Source organism: Haliaeetus leucocephalus, unplaced genomic scaffold (genome assembly GCF_000737465.1).
Source record: "Haliaeetus leucocephalus isolate CR32 unplaced genomic scaffold, Haliaeetus_leucocephalus-4.0 Scaffold184, whole genome shotgun sequence".
Classification (NCBI taxonomy): domain Eukaryota; kingdom Metazoa; phylum Chordata; class Aves; order Accipitriformes; family Accipitridae; genus Haliaeetus; species Haliaeetus leucocephalus.
In genome coordinates this window covers 10,619,850-10,634,388 of record NW_010972620.1, presented here as the reverse complement: position 1 = coordinate 10,634,388, position 14,539 = coordinate 10,619,850, and the positions used below count along the sequence as shown (strand labels likewise).

The following is a 14,539-nucleotide window of genomic DNA, read 5'->3' as shown; positions in this document are numbered from 1 at the left end:
TGGTAACAAAATAAGTCCATTAAACTTCAAAGCAAGGTTTGCCTTCAGTTCGCACAGCTGTTTTCATATCCTTGCCTGGCTGTCGCTAGTACCACAGGGACTGGTGAGGGCCTGAAAACTACTGTAGTGTAGGTGACCACTGAATGTTGGGGACTTGTTTTGGAAGAGCCACCTTCCGGAGCTGCTACTCGCTGCTGGCTGCAACAGGGTAAAGTCTCCTGGAGCTAGGTAAGTTTCTGTGCTGGGGCTACAGGGGCAGCACTCGGGGATGTGAGTTATGAGCCCAGTCTGAATCACAACTGGGAGCGTGCTGAGCAAGAGCCACAGATTTAACTTTGTAGTAAGGTCCCAGCCCATACTGCAGAGACAGGCTGATGTTGCTCTAGTTCCAGTGCTTGTCTTGCACCCCTGGTCAATGTGTTTCACAAAGCACTTCCCAGATGCCTGGTAGGTTTCTTTTATATGTGGTACTTAACTAAACTTGGAAACGGGACTGAGGGTAGCTATAGGAAGGTGCTGGAAGCTGGGGTCTGAGCTCCTTCCTAGCTTTCAGTGTGCTGCCTTGAGCAAACCTTGAGCCCTCTGTCCTCCCAAGTGAGAGGGCAGGTGGTGTGGAGCTCTTGGAGAGCCAGGCAGCGTTTGAAGTGCTGTGCGATCTGCTGGGGAAGGCTGCTGTGGAAGTGGAAAGCAATCTTACAGATTGCCGTCACTGCTAAGCGCCTGTATAGGGCAGGGAAAGCTCCACAGAGGATTGCAACAGAAGGATCAAAACAGCCTGCGTTTATAAAGATTAAATTACAACTTTGCACATCTACCATTAAAGGAGGAGCTGTCGACGGCTGGCTTGTGCGAACGTGCAATTCAGTTTGCATTTTGTAAAACTTCAGATTGAGAAGGTTTTTTAATCCCTTGTGAAACAGGAACAATAGACGCTGGCTGTTGCCAGGTGCATAATGCATATAGATACCATGTGAATTTCTTTCATGGTCCTCCCTAAAGCTGGATTTATAGCACTATACTTTGTTGCTGTAGTCCCGAGCTCCACCCTAAGCTTCCTTACACTCAGTCATCTCTCTGCTTGGGAGTCCTAAAAGCAGACAGGCTATAGCCTGCTGTGCCAGTTACAGATGGCAATGTGACTGTGAGTAACTGTTCCTGGAGTCAAATTCTCCTCTCACAAAAAGAGACAGGCTTTGCAGTGACTGCCAGCTATGCTCATTTTGGGGCTTCTTTAGGATAAAACTCCTGCCTTCAGAGACTGCTACTCTTCCTTCTCTCTGGTAGTATCCTGCTGTAACAGATGATGTTTTTCTGCCTTCCTCCTCTGGATCCTCTAGCTGGGGCTGCAGCTGTTTCCAAAACGTGACAAATTGGGTCATCGCTCTGATTTCAAAGTGGGAAGCAAATTGAGCTTTGCAGTCCCTATGCCTCCCAGAGCAGGAGAGTAAATGCTGCTGAGCAAAAGGTGCTGCACCTGAACAGAGCTCCATTCAGCTGGAAGATTTGGGGTTTTGGCTCTCTAACACTTGGCATTTGGATGTTAAGACACTAAGTTCAAATTTCTTGTCCACGGTAGGGAGCTCAAAAGCAAACCTTTTAATAGAGGAGAAGGCGGCATCTCTGATGTGTGTCACTCTTCCTGTCTTCACGGGAGACCTGAGGCAGGCAGCGGGATTGCTCAGGGAGCTAAGATGTGTCATTCAAAGACAGCAAGCGGGGGAGATGGATGTCCAGAGAGATGGAATTGGGGAAGGTGCTTCTGCATCAGCCAAGTGCCAGGGGCGATAAATCAATTCCACTACCTTAGTCAGAGGGCGCTTGGATTCCCCCATGGCTCAGTTAAGGCACAAATAAGCTCCTGGGGAGCTAAGTATTGCTAGCAGCACATGCTGTTTCAGCAGCAGCATCTGCCTTGCAGCTGGCATGAGTGTAGGCCTGTGGAAGGATATTAAATCATAGCCCTGTGTTTGCTCTCACCTGAGCACCTATTCGTAGGAGTTCTTCTTTCGCTTTTTCCAAACCGTGGATTTATGTTCTCCATCAATAACTGCTTCACAGCAAGAATTGCTAACAGGGAAGGTGTATTCCAGCCTCCCAGACAAGAAGCTGATGAATTGGCCTGGACCATTGTCTGAAAGTACCTAGGATTTCTGAAATAAGCTGACGTGACCCAGCAACTATCACTTGCATCAATGTTAACTGGTGTGTCACAGCTGCATCAATGTTAGTTTAAACTAGGAAGCTTTTCACTTCCATGAAAACACAGGTTAGTTAGGATGACCTCTGGCAGTAAGAGAGTAAGTATGGAAAATCTGCTGACCTATCCTTAACATTTAGAGAATGGGGTAGTTTCTTGTAGACTGACATCTAATAACACTGTTTGCAGTAGCCCCTGCCATATGCCTCAGCTTCCTAGTTGGAAACTTGGATCCTAAGTCTTACTATGTGCAGAACCCCACTGAAGAAATATTGTGCTTAAGGCTTATTTGTGCACAAACCCCATCTTGGTTTCCCAAATGTATTTCCTCAGCAGCTGTAATTCAGCAGACTGCTTTTTTTTTTTTTTTTTTGAGTTGGATGTAAACACACACACACAATGCTGTTGAAATCTTACTCTTGGACTTCCTGACTTCTCAGAAAATGCTGGGTTTGGGTCCTGTGTAGAAGCTCTAGAGGTGGAGAAGTTCTTGTGAGTGCTTCTCCCACTCGTGATGGCATGAGCAAGCTCCTATCCCGCTAATGGACTGATTGCGTCTCTGAGACAATGACCACTGCTTGCAGTGAAATGTGATGACAGAGACGGACACAGCATCTTTCTGGCAATGAGATTTGGCGTCAGGGAGCTGGCATGACATGGCTAGCTATATGGGGGTGCTTTGGCTTTGGGAAGGTCTGTACTATCTTTTGCAGACCAAACTGAGCTGTCCTGGAGCCCCGTGAGCGTGTTTAACACAGTGGAAAGATGGAAATGATAGTATCATGGTGATACTGTGAGAATTTCTTTCTCGGGGCACTGCTATCAACTCCCCTCTGCTTATACTTCTTCAGCAACATCTGTGAATCAAATCATTGCTCTTCCTGCAAGTAAGACACCGGTATTTACTTAGGCATTGCATTGTCCTTTGCAGCCTTCTCCTAGTTCTGTGAAAATTAATGTTCCAAACCCAGGATGTATCAATCTATATGTGCATATGGAGGTCACACAGAGCCTACCCTGAGATGTTTCTCATTCTGCCAGCAGTTCTTCTTCCGAGTGTTTAAAGGAAAAGCGTGCTTAGCTGGCTAATGACTGAGTCTCCCTTTCTAGTCCTCTTCTGCACTAGAAATACCTATACTCCCCCCCCAAACCTAGATACTAGCCTTTGCTCAGCTGTGTCATATTGGTGGTTTGCTGGAGTCAGGCATCTGTCCAACTTACATGAAATGTTGGCTGTTACTGTCACCCTAAGGTTTATCAGTGATTTTATGTAACAGGATGTACGTAACACAGAACATGGATCTAGATGGAGCTTCACATGACGATATCTGCAGGGGTTTTTGTCCCTTTCATTTCTTACAAAAGGTAGCTGTGAGCTACAGTATAGACTTTTTAAGGCTGTTTTGTTTGCAAGAAGTACTCTTTTTGTTGAACATCTTGAAACACTAGGACAGGAGCAGTCTTCCAGCTGATGGAAACAGAAATGTGGATTTGTGAGGGAGCCAAGGTAGTCATGCTGGAACTTAGACTTCCTGACTGTTTTGGTTTTTGCATCCAGGCTGCTTTGCCGGGAATTTTCTGCCCTGTCGTTAATGCTCCTGAAAACCAACGACGTGATGGAAGCATCTCACTACAGACTCTTAGTTCTCACCTCAGCTATAAAGATGTGCTTTTCTATTTTAAGTGATGGACCTATTTAATTACAGTACCACCTACAAGGTGCTTTGTAGGCATAGAAAGGAAACTTAGGTCTGTTGCTGGGCTGAACTCCCCTTCTCAGAAGAATAAAAAGAAAGCTACTGTAATGCCTCCACTCAGCCTCCTTTGCAGATACCTGAGCATGACACACTTTTTGCAGTGGAGAGTATTAACATGATCTGAACTTAATTTCTCCAGCTGACGACAGTTTCCCACATCATCCAGTTCTTGCTGAGCTTTCCACCCTCAGTAGCACCCAGAGGGATAATATTCCAGGACTGCTTGAGTCCTAAAGTGCGTCTGTCACTATTTAGTATGTTGATGTTTTAGAACTAGGACTCAGTGATGCTAAGGCCGGGCAGTTAATGTCGTATCATACATTTTGACATAAAGAAGCTGGTCGCTGACCACTCCTGTCCCAATTACTCATCAGGAAGTCAGTTGTTAAGTCAAACCAGAAATCTGTGGTCTTGTCAGCTACATTATTAGCTTGAGGCGTAGCCCGGTCCCTGATCCTCACCCAGAAACCCTTCACTTGAGTGAAGTGTAGTTTGAAGATGGAGGTAACTCTTCTGTTGGGAGACCTGGATTGAAGCTGCCATGCTTTTTGTACATGAGATCATACCTCAGTGTGACCTCAGCTTACATATGTCAGGGAGAGCTTTTTCTGTGATGAGTTTGGAAAAGGTCAGGTTAAGATGCTTTGAAGAAAAACAGCCAGTTGATTTGATCCTGATCTTTGTTTTAGAAAAGAATGATGCAAAAATCTCGGAAGTCAAATCTGGGGAGTAGGAGGATTTTATTTTGATAGCATTCCCCTTTAAAAAAGGAGGGAAAAACCCACCTGCCTGTACTCTCACAAAAAGCCTTACTTTCCAGCACTCAACAGGGTTGTGGTTTAAAAGGTAAATCCAGACTCCGGACTGTTAACCCTCTCTCCAGTAATCTTACATCGTCATACCCAGGTGCTCGCAGACTGCTGCAGCTTCTTCTGCCCTGTTGTTACTAAGTCAAGAACAGAAATATCTACAAAATATTTAAGATCACACCTCTCCTCTGTCACTTGGTCTTGGAAAAGGTGATCAGATTGTTCTGATGCTAGGTGCTTCTCCCTGGCAGAGGTTTTAATGCTTGCTAGGGTAATGGTGAGTGGCATTTCAGATCGCAGGCTTCTTTTACTCTGTATAGCTCCTACTGTATGTTCCTTTCTCTCTGGGTATTGAATTGTTGTTCTGGCACAGTATTCGACTTGAGTTTTTCCCTGCCCTTGTTTCTTCCATGGGGGGCTGTGTGCCATCACACTGCTGACAGCACACACATTTGAGAGGATTCCTTTACATGTGCTTCTTCTGGCATTTTACAATCCTGTCTCTTTCAACATGTGATAGCAGAATATAAAGTAGGTCACTCTACTTCCTTTCTGCTTTTCTCAGTTCTGCAGCTCTTATGATCTCTGAATTCTTTCTGAATATCAGACAGTTTTGGAGACTCGTGTCTGGGAGAGTTCAGCAGGCTCCTAAAGCCTCAGTAGTCATTTTGGGATTGGGCCTTAACAGGGCACTAGGGACATGTTTCTTCGTAGCCTTTGCGTGCCTTGGATACCCTGTTAATTAGTGCCCTTGACATGTTTCACAGAGATGAGAAGGAAGAATGATGGCAGCTTTCCTAATGCACAACCATCACTTGCTGCTATGATGCATCCTGTGGCTGCTGCCAGCCCTGCCCTCCTGTTCTCTTTGAGTTGATTGTAGCTGGCAGTTGTTGTCTAGACACAGTAAACCAAGTGAACAGCTCTACTTATTACCATTTATAAAAATGCACCAAACAAAAGCTCTAGGCACAGTCACAAGTCAGTCCTTAAAAAGGCATATGGAAGGAATTTAGTCTTTCCTGAGTCAGGCCAGCAGATTTACAACAAACCCCAGAACTTTAAAGTACCTGAATTTTTCAACCTGCAGACTTGCTTTGGGGTTTTATTCATACAGCCCAAGGTGGTAGAATTGTTGGGGTTAAATTACAGCACTCTTTCACTGAAACTCCCCCTTGTGAATGATTCTCAGAACTGTGAGATCAGAGTCTCTGCAGAGAGTAATGCAGAGATGTGGTCCCCTTCAACTTCTGTCACTTGGTTTCTCAGCAGGATAAGTGTGGTACCCAATTATTCTGTGTTAACCCAGGGTGAGAATGGATCCCTGTGGTTTATTGCACCTTAAAGGTGTGTTACTATGTGGTCAAATGCATGCAAACTCCGGATTTTGTAGAGCTTCTCTGAAACATGAGACCGAATTGGAGATGCAGAGAGACCTGGTCCAAAGCTTCCACACAAGTTGCCTTCTAGTGGTGGTGAATTCCTGAGGGGACTGCTCAACTGATATTCCTGGCTAGTTAGGAAAAGTCAAATAGAACTTGAACTTGTGTGTATTAGTATAAGGTGCAGTTTCTTAAGAAATCTGCTAAGCAAGCATGAAATCCTCTTTAAATATAGTCAGAAATTCAGATGTGAGAATAGTATCGAGAGGGCAATGCAGGAGCATTTTGGAAAGAGCAGAGTTTAAGATTCCCATTAAAACAAAAATAGTTGTGCAAATAAAACTACTAGGTGATGCAGTACAAATTAGTGGGTTTAAAATCTGGAGAAAAAGGAGCTGAGTTATTAATCCCTGAACTGAAGCCCTTAAGTCCTTTTAGTTGAGTGACTTCTGCTTGTCATCTAATCCCTTTGAATCATGGAAAACATAGACCCAGAGTTGTTCTCTGCTGTGTAGTAAGAGGAAATTTAACCAGTGAGCTAAATAAATAAATTGATTAATTGGCAACAATAAGGAGCTGTGTATACACTGTATCTAATTGCTTTTTTTATATTGTCTTCCTCTAACTTCTTGGAAGACACAGGTTTGTGGGTTGTACATGCAAAAATATGCTAAAAAAACCCACCTCACCAAGGCTTTGAACCTTCAGCTTCAAAGATCATTGTGTGGATCACCTTATATTGCTTTGGACAGTCTCTAATGGGGACATTGCTCAGCCAAGCTGAATTTATGCAGTAGGAATTCAAGCTGAAATTGAACACACCTCAGAATCACGGAGTAAATCAAATCTCATTTCCTTGCTTGCAGAGAACATGGGCTGTGTGGGCTTTCTTCCTCCTCCTCCTTTTCAGTAATTTTTATTCTACCAGGTCAGAGCTACCTTCTTCTTATGAGAAATACTGACTGAGTGGCTTCCCTGAGCCTTATTCAAAAACCCATCAGAGCTAATAGCTTTGAAAACATTTGATGTCCAGGAGGCACTTGGGAGCACTAAATCCTCACACAGGGATTTCTAGGCTGTAGAACAATGGTGTCCTCCAAGCACTGCAGAAATTACCATGGAGATGATACTTCCATTACAGATCCTGCAGGTACTTACCCAGGAATATGGCAAAAGAGAAATTTACAGAGAAAGTGGAAGCCTTGGTGATCAACTCCTTATCCCCAAGAGAGTGGCATCGTCTTTGCCTAAATCTTCGGTAGTGCTGTATGTACAAATACATCCCATCTCTATAGCCAGCAGGTTCAGTTTAGAGTTGTGACAGCAAAGGGTGCATCTTTTTGATTCAGAGGGCAGGCATTGTGGACAAGTAGTTCTCCAGCTTGCTGCTCTGTGTACTGATTAGCTTAGCTTGAGGATTCAGCAGCTAAAGGTGCTTTGGAAAAGAAGCATAAGGTTTGTTCTCCTCATCCTTTGGGGAGAATGGGTCCAGTGCCAGCACAAGTCACCTTTCCTTTGAATGTCAATGGTGGGCATACAGCCAACACAGTAATCTTATCTGGCCCGTTAGCAATAAACCTCCACTTTGTGTCACGTCCTTCCTGCTCATCCAGCATCTGAACCTCTGTGGAGATAACACCTTCATTCTCATAGAGGCAAGATGCCTCTTTTCAGTCTCTTCTAAGCCATACAATCTGAAGGGACTTGTCTCCTGTGGTGTTTTGGGGTTGTTACTGGGAGTGTCTGAATTGTGAGAAAGCTGATGCTGAAGTGGTGGTAGGTCTGACACTTTAAGGATGTAAGCAGAACAAATGTTGCAGGGATAAACAAGTTCCCAGGCATGCAAGCCCTTTTTGTCCTCCAAATATCTTTGGATTGCAAGATGCCACTTAACCGTGGCAGGAATCCTTCTTGAAAGTCATAGCTATTATCTTGGGCCCTGATTGCTTTGGTTAGGTATAAGGAGAAAAAACTAGAAATAACCGAGTGTCAGCAACTTTTGGTGTCTCTTTGTTTATTTCAGAGAATGCACACAGACTTCTTTCCCTGAGAAGGGCAGTAATAAGCAGCAGACTATTTGATTTCTCAGAAACCTCTGACCTGTTTTCTGTGTTTGGTCCATGCCCAAGTCTCTGCTCCTCTGCTCCCTCTCTTCACCTTGCTGACTGTCTGCTGACCAGCTATCCTGTACATCTCCATTTCAGTCAAGAAATGTCTCAGCACACAACGTTTAGCGTCTCATCAGGCCTGCCCTTGCTAGTGATTATCTTGGATAGTAGCCCCCGTATTTCCATCTGTCCCAACAGCCACTTAAATGTTCCTTTTGAATTAACTTTGCAGTCAACTTTAAGCAGTTCTGTTTATACAGGCAAAAGATGTTTTCTGTGCTGGCCATGAATGCTTCCAAGCATAAATGGTCTCGTTCTGTTTCGGCTCTGGTCACTGCCCAGATGGAGCTCAAAAGGAATGACACATTCCAACAGCACAAAAGGGGATAGTTTAACAAATTAAAATGTTAACAAGCTTCACTCCTTCAGCACGACGTATCGGAAATTGTTTGGTTCTCTTATTTCTGCCCTCATCACAGACTTTGTCCTTTCTTTTTACTTCAGTTGTGCAATGCAGATTAGAGTAGGATCCAGAAGTGTGTCTAGGGTTTGTGAGGAGTCACTTGGTTGGGACAGATTTGATTCCATTATCTTGGTAGGAATTTCACCACTGTCATAATTCTTATAAACGTAACTTGCACAGCTGTATTCTCAGTATCTAGGGGACGGTCATCTCTGCTCCTTCTTACCTTCTCAGTTACTCCTGATGTCAGTACTGTGCCTGGTCATCAGCACTCTCGGTTGTTGTGTCCAGAATGAAGAGACTTCTGAGTTGCACGTTAGAATGTCTTATTTCTGCAGTAAACCACTTTTGGAACTGCAGCCTTAGAACAGATGTTTTGCAACTGAAGTTCCCTTTTCACTACAGGATTTTCTGTTTATAAGGATCATCCAGCAGCTTATAGCTGTCTGTTCCAACTCCAGATTTGCAAAAGCCTAAATAGCTAGAACTTTTATACGGCTTGAGTCACATAAAATTCCAAGCACTGCCCACCTTTCCTTATTAGCTAGCTACCTTAGCATACTGCTACTACAGTTTTTCTAGCTATTTTTGGCTAACCAATTGACTATAGATCTATTTCTTTGGGCTGTATCTTTGGAAGGCATTTTTGAAGATTGAATTTATAAGTCTCTTGGAGTCTTTAAGCTGTAGGAAGGTCACTGTGATAGGCCTGGAAATGTTGGCTCAAGGCTCAGCAGTGGTCAGAAAGGCAAATAGAGAAATTATTAGAGAGAGAACAAAAATAAAGCAGCAGTACTGTGCTGTCACTGTATAAGTCTGTGACAAGCCATGTTTTAAATCTTGTATATTGATTCCAGTGCCCTTATTTCAGAAAACATATTGTAGAGCTGCAAAGTAGTACAGATAATCAAACAGTTATTTGCTCATCTGATTTCTTGGCTATCCAGACTTGTTGCTTGTATTCAAAAGTTCTTGTTTTCCCCATCTTAGAATGGACTTGAGTTCATTTTCCACATGTGTTCAGTTAGGCAGGTGAGCTCTGGATTTCTTCCGTCTTGGCTTCATTGCTTCTCTTCAGGCCACTGAATTATTGCCTTTTATCACTCCCATTGTGCGATTAATAGCTGGCCTTCTATTGTCACTATTTAATTGCTTAAATATAAGTAGGAGCTATGGAACTGATCTTTCTAAGCTCTGCCCCTCCAAATGCATACCTTCCTCCCTCAACCCTAGCTGGCTGTTTCTCTGGCATGTCCAATATTATTTTGACTTATTTTAAATATACAGCATCCACTTGGTTCGTGGCCAGTTTTTTAGCATATTGCTATTTAGTTTTGCTGCTTCCTTTAATTAAATTTATTCACGTTTCACAAACCAAGCTTAACAGGATTCCTAATCATTTAAAAAAAAAAAAAAAGTAATGAGCTAGATTAGCATCTACTTTTTCTTGGCAAGTGTCAGACCCAGGGCTGTACTAGTAGCATTTGTAGAGGCCGTTTGCTTGCTAGTTGCTGTAAAAGAACAAGAAAAAAGAAAAATGAAATGCATGGCCAGCTCCATAGCTTTTTGGAATGTCTGTGTTCTCCTTTCATTTATCTTGATCTTCAAGTCAGAGTCCTGGTGAGTTTTGGGGTTTTTTTTAAGTCATCCTGTAATCATTATATCTTGTAGAAGTCCCTGGTGGCTGTGTGAGGAGCACAAGCTCTCCTGGATCCTCCACCGATTCCTGTGAACCTGGCCAGGTGACATAGTACCAGAAACCTCCTGTGACTGCAGATGTTTGATTAGACCATAACCAGAATAAGCCTCCCCATTGCTTTTCCCTTGGGCACAATTAGGTTTTGATTTCTTCGAACTGGAACAGTCCACTTGCTTCTGTCAGGGTTTGATTGAAGGGAAAGGTTTTTGTTGTATAGCCTGTCTTAATCTGTTCTCTAGACAGCCTTATTCTTGAGCCAACTGTCTTCTGGGCAAATTTGAATTTCTTTACTAGGAATGAGTTTCCTCTGGTGTATATCAGGGATCCTGTTGTCACTTCATCAAGGCAATCTGAACTGAAAGTTGTGTATTTGAGTTTCAACATTTGCCAGGATGCTTTCTGGCTGCTGGCCCTAGAAAGATTTTATTTCTTTTTAAGAATAATCTTCTTAAGATTTTATTTTTTCTTAAAATCTTCAGCTACTGTTTTTTAGTTTTTTGTAGCTGTCTTTGGTTTCTGTAACAGCTTTATACATCCTGGCTTCTCAGTTCAACTGGAGCAGCAGCTCACAACTTAAACTCTTTTATCTTGTTTTGGGCACCAAGGTTACTGGTCTTACTTTGTTCAGTTAACTGGTGCTGGAGAGCTGCTGCTCATTATTTTTTTTTCTCTGTGTTCAGGAGGACAAAGTCTTCTGTAAATAGAGAATTGCACCAAAGGGTGTACACAAATCACAGCATTCATTTGCTGAATGCTGGTTAGCCACTTAGGCTGAACGGGTAGTATGCACAGTGAGCATAAGGATGGTCTCGTCCTCTTGTTTGATGTTTTGGTGACAGCAGTTGATTTACTGCTGTGCTAGAATGCAGCTGGTAGATAAAAAGCTTCTCCTGGAACAGCCCATCACATTTCAGCACTTAAGTTAATTGTAAGCACAATGGGGAAATAAAAAAATTAACGGTCCAGTCCATAGCTATCTGCAGTGCATTTTAAGCCTTGGCAGAATTGCAAGTGCTCTTATGTACCTAGCAGTGAGAAATGTTTTCATAAATGCCACCAGCTGGAGATAAGGGTTCACAACTCCAAAATGGGCTGTAACTCCAAAACAGCAAATCTATCTATCTCAGGGTTTTATGCTCCTGCCATCATCCTGGCCTTCCTTATGCTGCCTGCCTTCCTTCCTCACAGAATTTCTAACAACAGGCAAGCTTAGTGGACCTCATTCAGTTTCTGGCGGATCTCCCCATCCAGATCTAAAAGCTGCTCTGGAGAGTGCTTATTTTATTAATTGGTAATTTTTAAGATAATTTGTTTCAGGATCTTTGACTTCTTTTTCCCTGCCTGGGCTTTGGAAGTGCCAGTGTTGTGCAGTACAGGGATGTTTGTTCTCTTGGCAGAAACCCGCTGAACCCATTTTCCTCCCTCAAATGACACAGAATTGTCTCCTGTATTTCCTCTTGAGACCCTGTCCCTGCAGTCTGGGAAAGAGCACCCAGGGTCCCACAGAGTGTGCCAGGTTCTTTGTGCCAAGTGGGATATGCAGATTAGTATAAACCTACTGACCATCTTTGAAACTGAGAAAAGTGGATTGGTCTTGAGAAAAAGCAGTGCAAGGCTAAGTGCATTTTTGCTCCTTGTGTTCAACCTGTTTGGGTTTGGAGCAAAGTGAATTTAATGTGTGGGAGTTGTTTTGCATGTACATGACTTCTTGAAATTACTCTGTAGTAAAAGCATTCATGGCACAGGCTTTCTGGTGAGGTGAACAGTCTTTCAGCTACCTGACTCCTAGAGCTCGGACGGTGTCATACTCCTAGCACAGGACTTCCTAGCCCCAGGGATGTCAAGGGTTATCAACCACATTAATATCTTCTATTTGTCTATACCTCTTACAAATTAAGTCTCCTACAAGCTGTGCACATAGCTGGTCTCTGTTGTTACTTGCCTTTGTCCTACTTTGCAGCCTTTCTGCTTGTCAAAGTAACGAATCTTGCGAAGGCTGTCCCATGAGAGCTTGGGATGGGCACCACATTGGCTTTGATTGGCTTTGAGATGTTTCTGAAAGCTGTGTGATTTCCAGACTGGTTGGATCAGTGAGTCTTTTCCCAGCATTAAATAGAGTTGAACACCTTAGGCTTCTAATGGATTGTGGTTTTAAAAGGTTTCTGGAGCAGATAACTCTTGTGCCAAAACAGGATGCCATTTCTGCTAGCAGAGTTCAGAGAACAACAGTAATTTTCTGAGTGAGCTTATCAGTTACTTACCTTTAGAAGAGGCACCTGTGGGCAGAGGAGAAAGACTGTAACTGAACATTCCCACTCCATGGATAGAAACTGTCAACTTTGTAGGCTTGTTCCTTTAAATATCACAGTTCTCTGTGAGATCATTGAACAAACATCTGAGCTATTGTGTATCATCTGAGCCCCACAGAATGGCTCTATGCTGAGGTGAGGAGAAGGGAGTGTGGAATGTCGCTCCCTGATGCTGCTAAGTAAAATAATAATAATCATCTTTTATGTACAATCAAAACCTTTTTTGCCTTGTGTAGACAGGTGGCAAGGCCTGGATTTCAATACCACTCAAGTGCAAATGTATAAAAGCAGTCCTCGGGAAGGATTTGGGACATTGAGAGTTAGTGTTTAGCTGGGCACAGGGCAGTGCACTGAACACAGCAGGACTGCCAGGAGTGACTGGCAGGGACGAAGGACAAACTGATGGGCAAAGACTGTTTACTCCCGGGCTCCTAGACACAGGGCTAATGCTCAGTGAGCTGAGCAGAGGAAGATTGGCAAATGCAGGCAACGTGGTGGGAACTGTGTGCAGGGGGTCCCTGCACTCACCTTAGCATTGGAAAGCAGGGTGAGGCACCTTCTCTCCCTATCTTCTGGCTCATCATTGCTATGTGCTGCTCAGCGTTGTCCATCTGTCCAGCTCCAGGCCCTGAACAAGAGACTCCCATGAGTCCCATCGACTTTTGCTTTTCCACAGTCAGGACTGGAGCATGTATTCACGGCTCAGTGCCATCCTGGGGCTCATGGGCAGCTGCATCCACCTCTGGGGGCCTTTCTCCCCGCTGTGACCTGGACAGACTTCTTGTATCTTACTGCCCAGCATTGCTGATGCATTCGGCATCAGTGCGGTCCTGTTTCATACCTCAGAGGAGAAATTTGCCCTTGGTTGCTTTCACTTAGTCTTTTGGGCTAGCTGAGCTTTTTACTGTGGGAAAAATCCTCCTTCCAGGAATTTTCCTGCCCTCAGGGCAGACAGGATGCTGCTTCCTACTCTGAGAGTGACAGTTGTGCGAGCTGGTGGGAGCTGTCTTACAGGCTTAGTCTGAGCAACCTCACACTCTCAGCCCACAGCAAGAGAGGACCATAGGCCCTTCACTTGCATGTAGTACAAACAGCAACTGCTTGATGTAGGAGATCTGGGGCACTGCAGCAGGAATGACAATGTGCTGCCTATCTTGCATGTATGTGGCATGACTACACTTGCATCTCAAGCCCAGATCTTTGTCTTTCCCACCATGTGCACCAGACCCACTCTGCATCCTCTGGATCCATAAATGTGTGCTGTGTGCACAGCATATCTTGGGAATCTGAGTTGTTAGACTGTCATAGCAACGCCCTCCTCCTCTTCCTCTTAGCATTCATGAACATGGAATTAATACTTATGGCTTGATCAGCTTGGGGGTAAGGGATGATGTTGAAGCATCAGCACTGCATTTAGCTCCAGGACAGCTGCAAAGGTAAGGTAGTGTTGGGTCAGACAAAAGCTCTGTGCTGCTGCTTGTCCTACATTGGGTGCTTTTCTTGAAGCTAGTGTGAATGGGAGCTGCTTTCAGCACACACGTAACACTGGCAGTCTTAGTGGATCCTCTCTCTGAACTTGGCTCCTGCAGGCAGTGAAAGAGGAAAGGGAGAAAGAGATGAGTGCAGCCGGGGTCCGGGCAGATTCTCTTGGGAAATGTGGCACCTGTGTGTGTGTATTTTCATTTAACTTCTAATTGTTTAGTTATATGCTTTGTCTTTGGCACTTCTGGGGATTAATTCCAGCAAAGACTCCAGCCTGCATCAGCAACTTTTAAGTTGCTTTGTGAGAAGTGTGATGCCATTTGGAAAAAAAAA

General features: G+C 44.0%; 1 protein-coding gene across 3 annotated transcripts in view; it reads left to right on the top strand.

Annotated features, from left to right (window-relative positions):
• Positions 1–14,539, top strand: part of LOC104830123 (chromosome unknown open reading frame, human C10orf76) — a 122,849-nt gene that overhangs the window by 94,388 nt on the left and 13,922 nt on the right. The window lies entirely within an intron of this gene.